The sequence below is a fragment of the Eublepharis macularius genome, chromosome 6 (assembly GCF_028583425.1).
Source record: "Eublepharis macularius isolate TG4126 chromosome 6, MPM_Emac_v1.0, whole genome shotgun sequence".
Classification (NCBI taxonomy): Eukaryota; Metazoa; Chordata; class Lepidosauria; order Squamata; family Eublepharidae; genus Eublepharis; species Eublepharis macularius.
The window spans coordinates 55,325,799-55,334,171 of NC_072795.1; the positions used below are offsets into that span (position 1 = coordinate 55,325,799).

At 43.6% G+C, this 8,373-nt stretch overlaps 1 non-coding gene across 1 annotated transcript; it reads left to right on the top strand.

Annotated features, from left to right (window-relative positions):
- The first annotated feature begins 7,466 nt into the window (after positions 1-7,466).
- Positions 7,467-7,541, top strand: TRNAA-UGC (transfer RNA alanine (anticodon UGC)). The gene has a single exon. It is a non-coding gene; the product is annotated as a tRNA-Ala (tRNA).
- Positions 7,542-8,373: the final 832 nt, after the last annotated feature.

The window sequence follows — 8,373 nt, forward strand, 5'->3', positions numbered from 1 at the left end:
AGTGGGCGGTGGGGGCCCTGCAGTACTACCTGGCCAACAACCCCTTTATACTGCTGACGGACCATGCACCCCTGCAGTGGCTCCATCGCATGAAGGCGCACAACCCCAGGGTGCTACGCTGGTACCTCTCCCTTCTACCCTTCCAATTTACCATCAAATACCGCCGGGGGGCACGGCATGTGGACGCGGACTATATGTCCCGCATGTTTGAGAATGAGCCAGACCCCCACAACTCAAAGCCAAGCGGGGGTGTGTGTCCGGGGTCTGAGCCCCAGCCCCCAGACTTGACAAGAGGGAACAGCAGGGGACAAAAGGGTGGCAGCAACTCCACCCCCCAAGCCGGCAACCAGGGCCAGAACCTACCTACTCCATGGGGAAGGGGCAAAAGGCCAGTACCTCAGAGGGGTGGAGGGGGCAAGGAGAAACCAGCCAGCCCCACCCTCCAGGGGGAAGAGAGGGGGCTAAGCAGGCTGGAGGGAAAGGGACACAGCAGGGAGAAGGTGGGTCCAGCAGCAGCAGCAGCAACCCAAGCAGAGCCCTTACCTGGCAGGGAGAGGACGCCGCCGCTGCAGCCCAGAGCCACACCATGGCTAGAAGACAGCAGCCTGGCTCAGGAGTTGCTAGAAGCCAAGCCTCTCCAGGGGGGGCTGCCACAGGCATTCTGGGGGAGGAGATGGGTAACCCCGCCCAGCATTGCTGAGCAGGCAGCGCAGAAGCTGGCTAAGGCAGCTCCTCGTGAGCAGGGCCAGGCAAGCCCAATAGCACAGAGGCTGGCTGGGGCAGCTCCTCGTAAGCAAGGCCAGGCAAGCTCAGTAGCTCAGAGGCTGGCTGGGGCAGCTCCTCGGGAGCAAGGCCAGGCAAGCCCAATAGCACAGAGGCTGGCCGGGGCAGCTCCTCGTGAGCAAGGCCAGGCAAGCTCAATAGCACAAGGGCTGGCTGGGGCAGCTCCTCGTGAGCAAGGCCAAGGAGCCCTCAGCTGGGGATGGCTCGCACTCAACCCCACCCTGCCAGCATGGCAAAAGGGCCCAGGAGGGATTAGTGGTTGGAGGGAAACACCTGGAGGAATGCACAGCTGGGCCCAGTCAGGAGAGGGAACAAGCCTGGAAGGAGGGCGGGGTGGAGAAAGGAAACCCTATAAAGGGTGGCTGGGAAGAGCTCTGGGGTGGTGGGTGTGAGTGAGGAGTGATGATGTGGAGTGAGAGCAGTAGGATGCAAGGGTGGAGGCTTGGAGGAGAGTTCTGGAAGGAGGAGATGGAGGACACAGAGGGTAAGCAGGCCAGGTTGAGCAGGCCAGCGAGTGGACTGAGAGGGAGTCTGGGTGAGGTATACCGCCCCTCCTTCCACAGAGCAGGGTCCTGCAGAGTCCCTGGCCCCCCTGTGACGTCAGGAGCAGACCGCCCAGTGCCACGCCCAGCGGCAGCTGCGGCAAGCCCTGACATAGACAATATACATTTTACTCTGGAAGACATTTCACATTATCAAGAATAGATATGATCTGGGCCTCAAAAGAACTGACATTATGGACTAGAGAGGTGGAGATAATGCCAAAGGTAGGCTCAGATCATAACCCAATTATGTGGAGATTTTGGAAAAATAATAAAAGAAAAGGATGGAGAATAAATGAGGACTTGTTACAAATAGAAGAAAATATTGCGTTGCTGCGAAGGGAGACCAAATTTTTCATACAATATAACCTGAACAAAGAAGTGCCGACCAATAAAGTATGGGACACATATAAAGTGGTGATAAGAGGCATACTAATAGACCTGAATGCAAGAACTAGGAGGAAAAAGGAGGAAAAGAGATCTGAAATTTTGGATAAAATAAAAGCCAAAGAGATACAACTTAAGAAAAGACCGGGGAAAAAAAAGACATATCAGGATATTAAAATTCTGCAGGAACAATTGACAGCAATGGACAATAAAGAATTAGAGTGGAATTTAAAGAGGATGAATCAGAGGTCGTTTGAAGGTGCAAATAAACCTGGGAAATATGTGGTGTGGCAACTAAAAAAAAGGAAGGAGAAGAAAATCATAAGTAAAATTCTAGAAGATGATAAGGTGCTTATGGACCAAGCGGCTATTAGTAGAGCCTTTTTTAAGTTTTATGCAAAATTGTACCAAAAAAAAGAAGTGAGTAAAGATTTAATAGCGGAATACCTAGAGAAGATGAAAATTCCGACAATTCCTGAAAAATGGAAAGAGAAATTAAATAAGGAAGTGACGGAAGAAGAAATAAAAGAAGCTATACAATCAACGAAGATAGGAAAGGTGTCAGGACCAGATGGACTAACGGCAAAGTTTTATAAAGTGATGGCTAATGAACTGGCGCCATTCCTGAAAGAGGCAATGAATGGAGCGATGCAAGATCAAAGGATTCCTGACTCATGGAATGAAGCCAATATATCGCTGATACCGAAGGAGGGTCAGGACTTGACCAATGTTAAAAATTACAGACCAATTTCGTTGTTGAATAATGACTATAAAATATTTGCAAAGGTGTTGGCAGAGAGGTTGAAAGGATGGATGTCGGAATTCATTGCTGAAGAACAGGCGGGATTTTTACCCAACAGACAAATTAAAGACAATTTGAGGACAGTAATAAACGCTATTGAATACTATGACAAGCACTGTGACAGAGAGGTTGGTTTTTTCTTCGTAGACGCGGAAAAAGCATTTGACAATCTGAACTGGGATTTTATGTTTTCTACCATGGAAAAGCTGCAAATGGGAGAAAAGTTCATACAAGCGGTCAAGGAAATTTATAGAGACCAGAGTGCAGCAATCATAGTAAATGAGGATTTGACAAAAAAATTGAAAATCAGCAAAGGAACTAAACAGGGATGCCTGCTGTCTCCATTGTTGTTTATTTTGATTTTGGAAATATTGATGATTCAAATACGTGAAGATGACACAATCCGAGGTATGAAAATAAAAGAGTTTTCTTACAAGGTCAGAGCTTTTGCGGATGACATAATGTAGAGGATCCAATTGAAAATATGCCAAAGGTAATAGAGAAAATAAAAGAGTTTGGAGATTTGGCTGGATTTTACGTGAACAAAAAGAAGTCAAAGATTTTATGTAAGAATATGACTAAACAGAAGCAGCAAGAGCTAACGGAGATAACAGACTGTGAGGTGACTAATAAAGTAAAATATCTTGGCATTGAGCTGACTGTGAAAAATATAGATTTGTTCAAAAATAATTATGAGAAACTGTGGATACAAATAGTGAGAGACTTAATAAAATGGAACAAACTGAATTTATCATGGCTGGGAAGAATTGCAGCAGTAAAAATGAATGTCTTACCACGTGTGATGTTCTTGTTGCAAACTATACCAATTATCTGAGACTCCAAACAATTTGATAAATGGCAAAGGAAAATCTCAGATTTTGTGTGGGCAGGCAAGAAACCACGAGTGAAAATGAAGTTTTTACAAGATGCGAAGGAAAGAGGTGGCTTGCAACTGCCCAACGTAAGACTGTATCATGAGGCAGTATGTCTTGTATGGCTGAAAGACTGGATAATGTTAAAAAACCGTAAGTTGCTGGCCCTGGAGGGACATAAAAAAATATTTGGATGGCATGCATACATGTGGTATGACAAAGTAAAAGTGGACTCCATGTTTTTGCATCACTATATTCGGAGAAGCCTCTTCACGGTCTGGAAGAAATATAAGTTGTATATGGAAGATGGAATTCCTTCATGGGTGGTTCCATATGAAGTAATAGATCCGAGAACTGTCGATAACGAACAGCAATGTCTAACCTACAAGGAGATTACACAAATACAACATTCAAAGCTGAGAATAAAGACAGAAGAAGAATTGTCTCCTTGTTATGGATGGTTCCAGTACAGACAGATCAGAGACCTTTATAATGCGGACTGCCAGAGAGGAGGAATAAGATTGGAAAATTCGGAGTTAGAGGAAGTGATACTACAAAAAGGCAAGAAAGAAATATCCAAGATTTACAAATTACTTTTAAAATGGTTTACGGTGGACGAAACAGTAAAAGTCCAGATGGTGAAGTGGGCAATAAACTTTCATAAAGAAATAACAATGGAGGCATGGGAGTACCTATGGAAAAATACAGTGAAGATTTCAGCTTGTACGAACATTAAAGAGAATGTGTACAAAATGATTTACAGATGGTATTTAACATCAAAGAAAATTGCGCTAGGAAATACTAATATGTCAGACAAATGCTGGAAATGTAAAAAGCATGAAGGATCATTTTATCATATGTGGTGGACATGTGAAGTAGCTAAACAGTACTGGGGAGAAATAATTGAAGCAATAAATGAGATTTTACAAATACAAATAAACAAGAACCCAGAATTGTTGCTACTGAACTTGGGAATGGAGGCAGTTCCAATGCAGTATAGAACATTGTTATTTTACATGACTGCAGCGGCAAGACTTTTGTATGCGCAGAAATGGAAGACACAAGAAATACCAACTGTAGAAGACTGGATTTATAAATTGCTGTACATGGCAGAAATGGATAAAATGACAAGGAAACTTAAAGATCTTGACCTAGGACAATATATTGTTGATTGGGGGAAATTGAAACAATTTTTTGGAAAAAAAGTGGGATGTAAAAGGAGAACTGTGGCAGTTTGAAATTTAAAAAAAAAACAATGTTGCAATGAGAAGAGAGAAGGGATCTTACCATTTAGGGGGAATGTAATTATAATCTAAGCTAATATAATATTTAAGGGAATTTTACATTGAATATATGAGATAATGAGAAGGGGTAAATAGATATCTCAATGAGGTATACTATATATGATATATAACATAAAATAACGGGTTAGTGGCTCAGACTTTACATTATAACATATTATGTGGTTATGCTATATGGTGTTGTGTGCTGTGCTACATTGGTGGCATAGCATACAATATATATATAATATATTACTATAATATATACTATATTGATAGTGTATTTGATGGAGTATATGCTTAAAAGAAAAGAAATAGAATAAGTTTAAAGTAAGAGATAATGCGATCCCTGCTATATATTATACTATATTGTTATATTATATTGATATGAGATATACTATATTGATAGTATGTTTGATAGAGTTTATGTAAAAGAATAAGAATGTGCTTAGAGTAAGAGATATTATGATTCAAAGTTGGTAGGAAAATATAAATGAAATAGATTTAAGTAATAAGAAGGGTTAAGGGTTGGAAAGCTGTTGGAAGTCAATAGGGAGGGGGGAGGAAAAGGGTGGGGGACAGAGTAAGGGGAAAAAATGGGATTATATGTGTTAAATTTGGAAAATTTTCTTTTGTTTTTCCACTCACCAATAAAATTTTATTAAAAAAAATATATATTTCAGCATGCATTTTATAAATAGTATTATAAATAGTGCGCACTTTATTATGAATTCCTTGTGAGGGTGATGGGCTGACGTGAATGGTAAATTGTCATCCTATTATAAGCAGAGTAAGGATTGCGTCAGCTTTTGTTTGACATCCTGCCGTCTTTGAGAAAGATCCGAAACGGTCCTATGCTCAGGAACCGGTCCAACCGTCAGATGGCACGTCCTTGATTGGACTTCTTCTTCCCCTCCACTTATATCCACAAGCTGTCTGCTTGCAGATTTTCTATGCAATGTTATGACTGTGGGGTTGCACATTGTGCTCTATGAATCATAATCATTGTAGCATTTGCACTTTAATTTGCAATGAGTGTTGTATAAATATTGGAATTGGCACTAGCACTTTATGTTAAAAAAAACCCTGTATGGATTCAACTTATTATAAGTACTGCTTTTTGCAGCTGCTGTGGCAAGGTTTGTGTGTGTGTGTGTGTGTGCAATTGGTTATCTTGAATACTATTTATAAAATGCATGCTGAAATATTGTAATAATTGGTTTGTGGGAGTAATTATTATTGTACTTGTTAGTTAGGTCGTCATGATTTTTCGTTTTGGCAAACAAGGATTAGGCCTGCAGGCAAGAGTTTAGATGTATCATGGGCAAGAGTTGCTAGTATGGGAATGAATCCACAGTTTTTCAACACAGGTTCTGTTACTGAAGTCTTTAAGGTTAGGGGCAGGCGAGACTGAAGTGCCTTAGCCAATTAAGCTTTGCTGAAGCAGCAGTGGTTTGCATGAGAAAGTGGTGTGTGCTCCTAGCAGTGTAATGAGGACTTGATGTTACTGCAGAATGCCAACTTCATGTGATGCCACCAAGCCCTGAATGGTTAGAGTTGCCATCTCCAGATTCCTGGAAATTTTGAGGGCAGATCCTGGAGAAGGCAGGGTTTGTGGCTGAAAGGAAATGCCCCTAGGGTTGACAGGTGTCCCTAGCAATCAGCAGGAAGGGAGGGTCCCAGTTCTTACAGGTGTCCCTTTTCTGCACATGCTCCTGGCTAAGGCACAACAATGTCACTTCTGAAAGTGACATCATTGCACTGGCTGCAGGAGCACTCTTTGGGGCCAAAATTGGCTCTGCTTGTAGCACAGGAGCACTACTGCAGCCAGCAGGATAATGTTACTTCCAAAAGGGATGTTGTTGTGCCCAGCTGGGAGCATGAATGCTGCTTGTTTCGCACAGGTGATCACCAGGTAGGGTTCTCAGGTACTTGCTGGTTTGCCTGCTTGCCTGCAGATCACTGGTGACCGATGGAAGGTTTCAGGCTGCCTGGCCATAGCCTTCCCCTCAGAAACAAGCTCAGAGCACGTGCTCCCAACAAACACGATGATGTCACTTCCAGAAGTGATGTTGTTGCACCAGTTATGGGAGTGCACTGACACTTTGTTTGGACCCAAATGCTCCTCCAGCCAATGTGACGTCACTTCCGGAAGTGACGCCATTGCGCCAGTACTGGGAGTGTTCACACACTTTGATTCTGCTGTAGAATTCCCATTCTCCAGATGGTGGCTGGAGATCTCCTGGAATTACAACTGATCTCCAGGTGACAGAAATCAGTTCCCCGGAAGAAAACGACTGTCTTGGAAGGTGAAATCTATGGCATTAAAATCAGCCCCCAATCTAGTGCTGGGGGCTGATTTTTATCAAATCAGCCCCATGTGGGGGCCTTCACTTCCTTGTTGTTCCAAGAATGATGTCATTCCTGGAGCAACAAGGAAGTCCTCTGAAGCATGTGGGAACATGCTGCAGGGCTCCTGGTCTCATTCCCTATGCCTTCCCCCCACCCACCCCAGCGGCCAGGTGAGAGATGCCGGGGGCAGAGGCTGAGAGCAGGGATCCCGGGGGAATGGGATCCCTAACAGGTAAATAGATCCAAAGTATCATAGTGGTGGTGGTGAGGAGACTAACACAGTTTCAGACTTGTACACAGCAGTGCTGCATGTGAAATGTTTAAGTATTTTAAATCATGTCCTCCTCAGTGCTTGGTCCTTCAAAACACAATTGCATGATAAGATGGACTTAGACTGCATAATATATTCCACCAGAAGCAAGAGATAAAGCAGGAGATGGAAACTAGGGGAGAAGCTGTGGCTCAGTGGAAGAGCCTCTGCTTTGCATGCAGGAGATCCCAGGTTCAATCCCTGGCATCTCCAGTTAAAAGGACCAGGCAGTAGGTGATATGAAAGATCTCTATGTGAGATAGGGTTGCCAACCTCCAGGTAGGGCCTAGAGATCTCTCAGAACTATATCTGATCTCTAGACAACAGAGTTCAGTTCCCCTGGAGAAAATGGCTGTTTTCAAGGGTGGGCTCCATGGCACTATACCCTGCTGAGGTCCATCCCCCTCTCCAAATTCCATCCTCCCCAGGCTCTACTCCCCAAGTCTCAACTTGGAGTTGGCAACCCTAACCTGAGACTCTGGAGAGCTGCTGAGTAGGCAATACTGACCTTGATAGACTGATGGTCTGAATGCAGCTTCAATGTATGTGTTCATGTGAGGATAAAGCCAGGCAAGCTGGCATGAAAGGTAAAACTCCCATCCTTGATGGGTAACAGATTGGGACATTAACACTGCCCGGGAGCAAGGGAGGGCAAGCAATCCCTAGCACCTGGTCAGCAGCAGAGGCAGACACAAGGTCACCTACTGTCTCCTTCTGTTCCATTGCTGGCCATACAGCCCCATGGCACTTGGCTTGTTCCTGACTGCCAAAATAGTGACCCAGTGGGAATGAGTAAGCTAAAAAGCCAATCCACATCTTCCTGACCACTAGCAAACCTTTCCTGGTTTGAGCCATGGCCAGATTGTTTCACACAAGAGCAAAAAAATGGCCATATACCTGAGCAAGAGACACAAACTGTTCTCGAGCTTCTGAATTAGATTTCATAGAGCATGGCCAAAGTATTCATTTGAGGCATTATATCCAGCCTGATCAATTCTTTGCTATTTTCTAAAAGATTATAAATTTCAGCCTTATTCATTTTTAT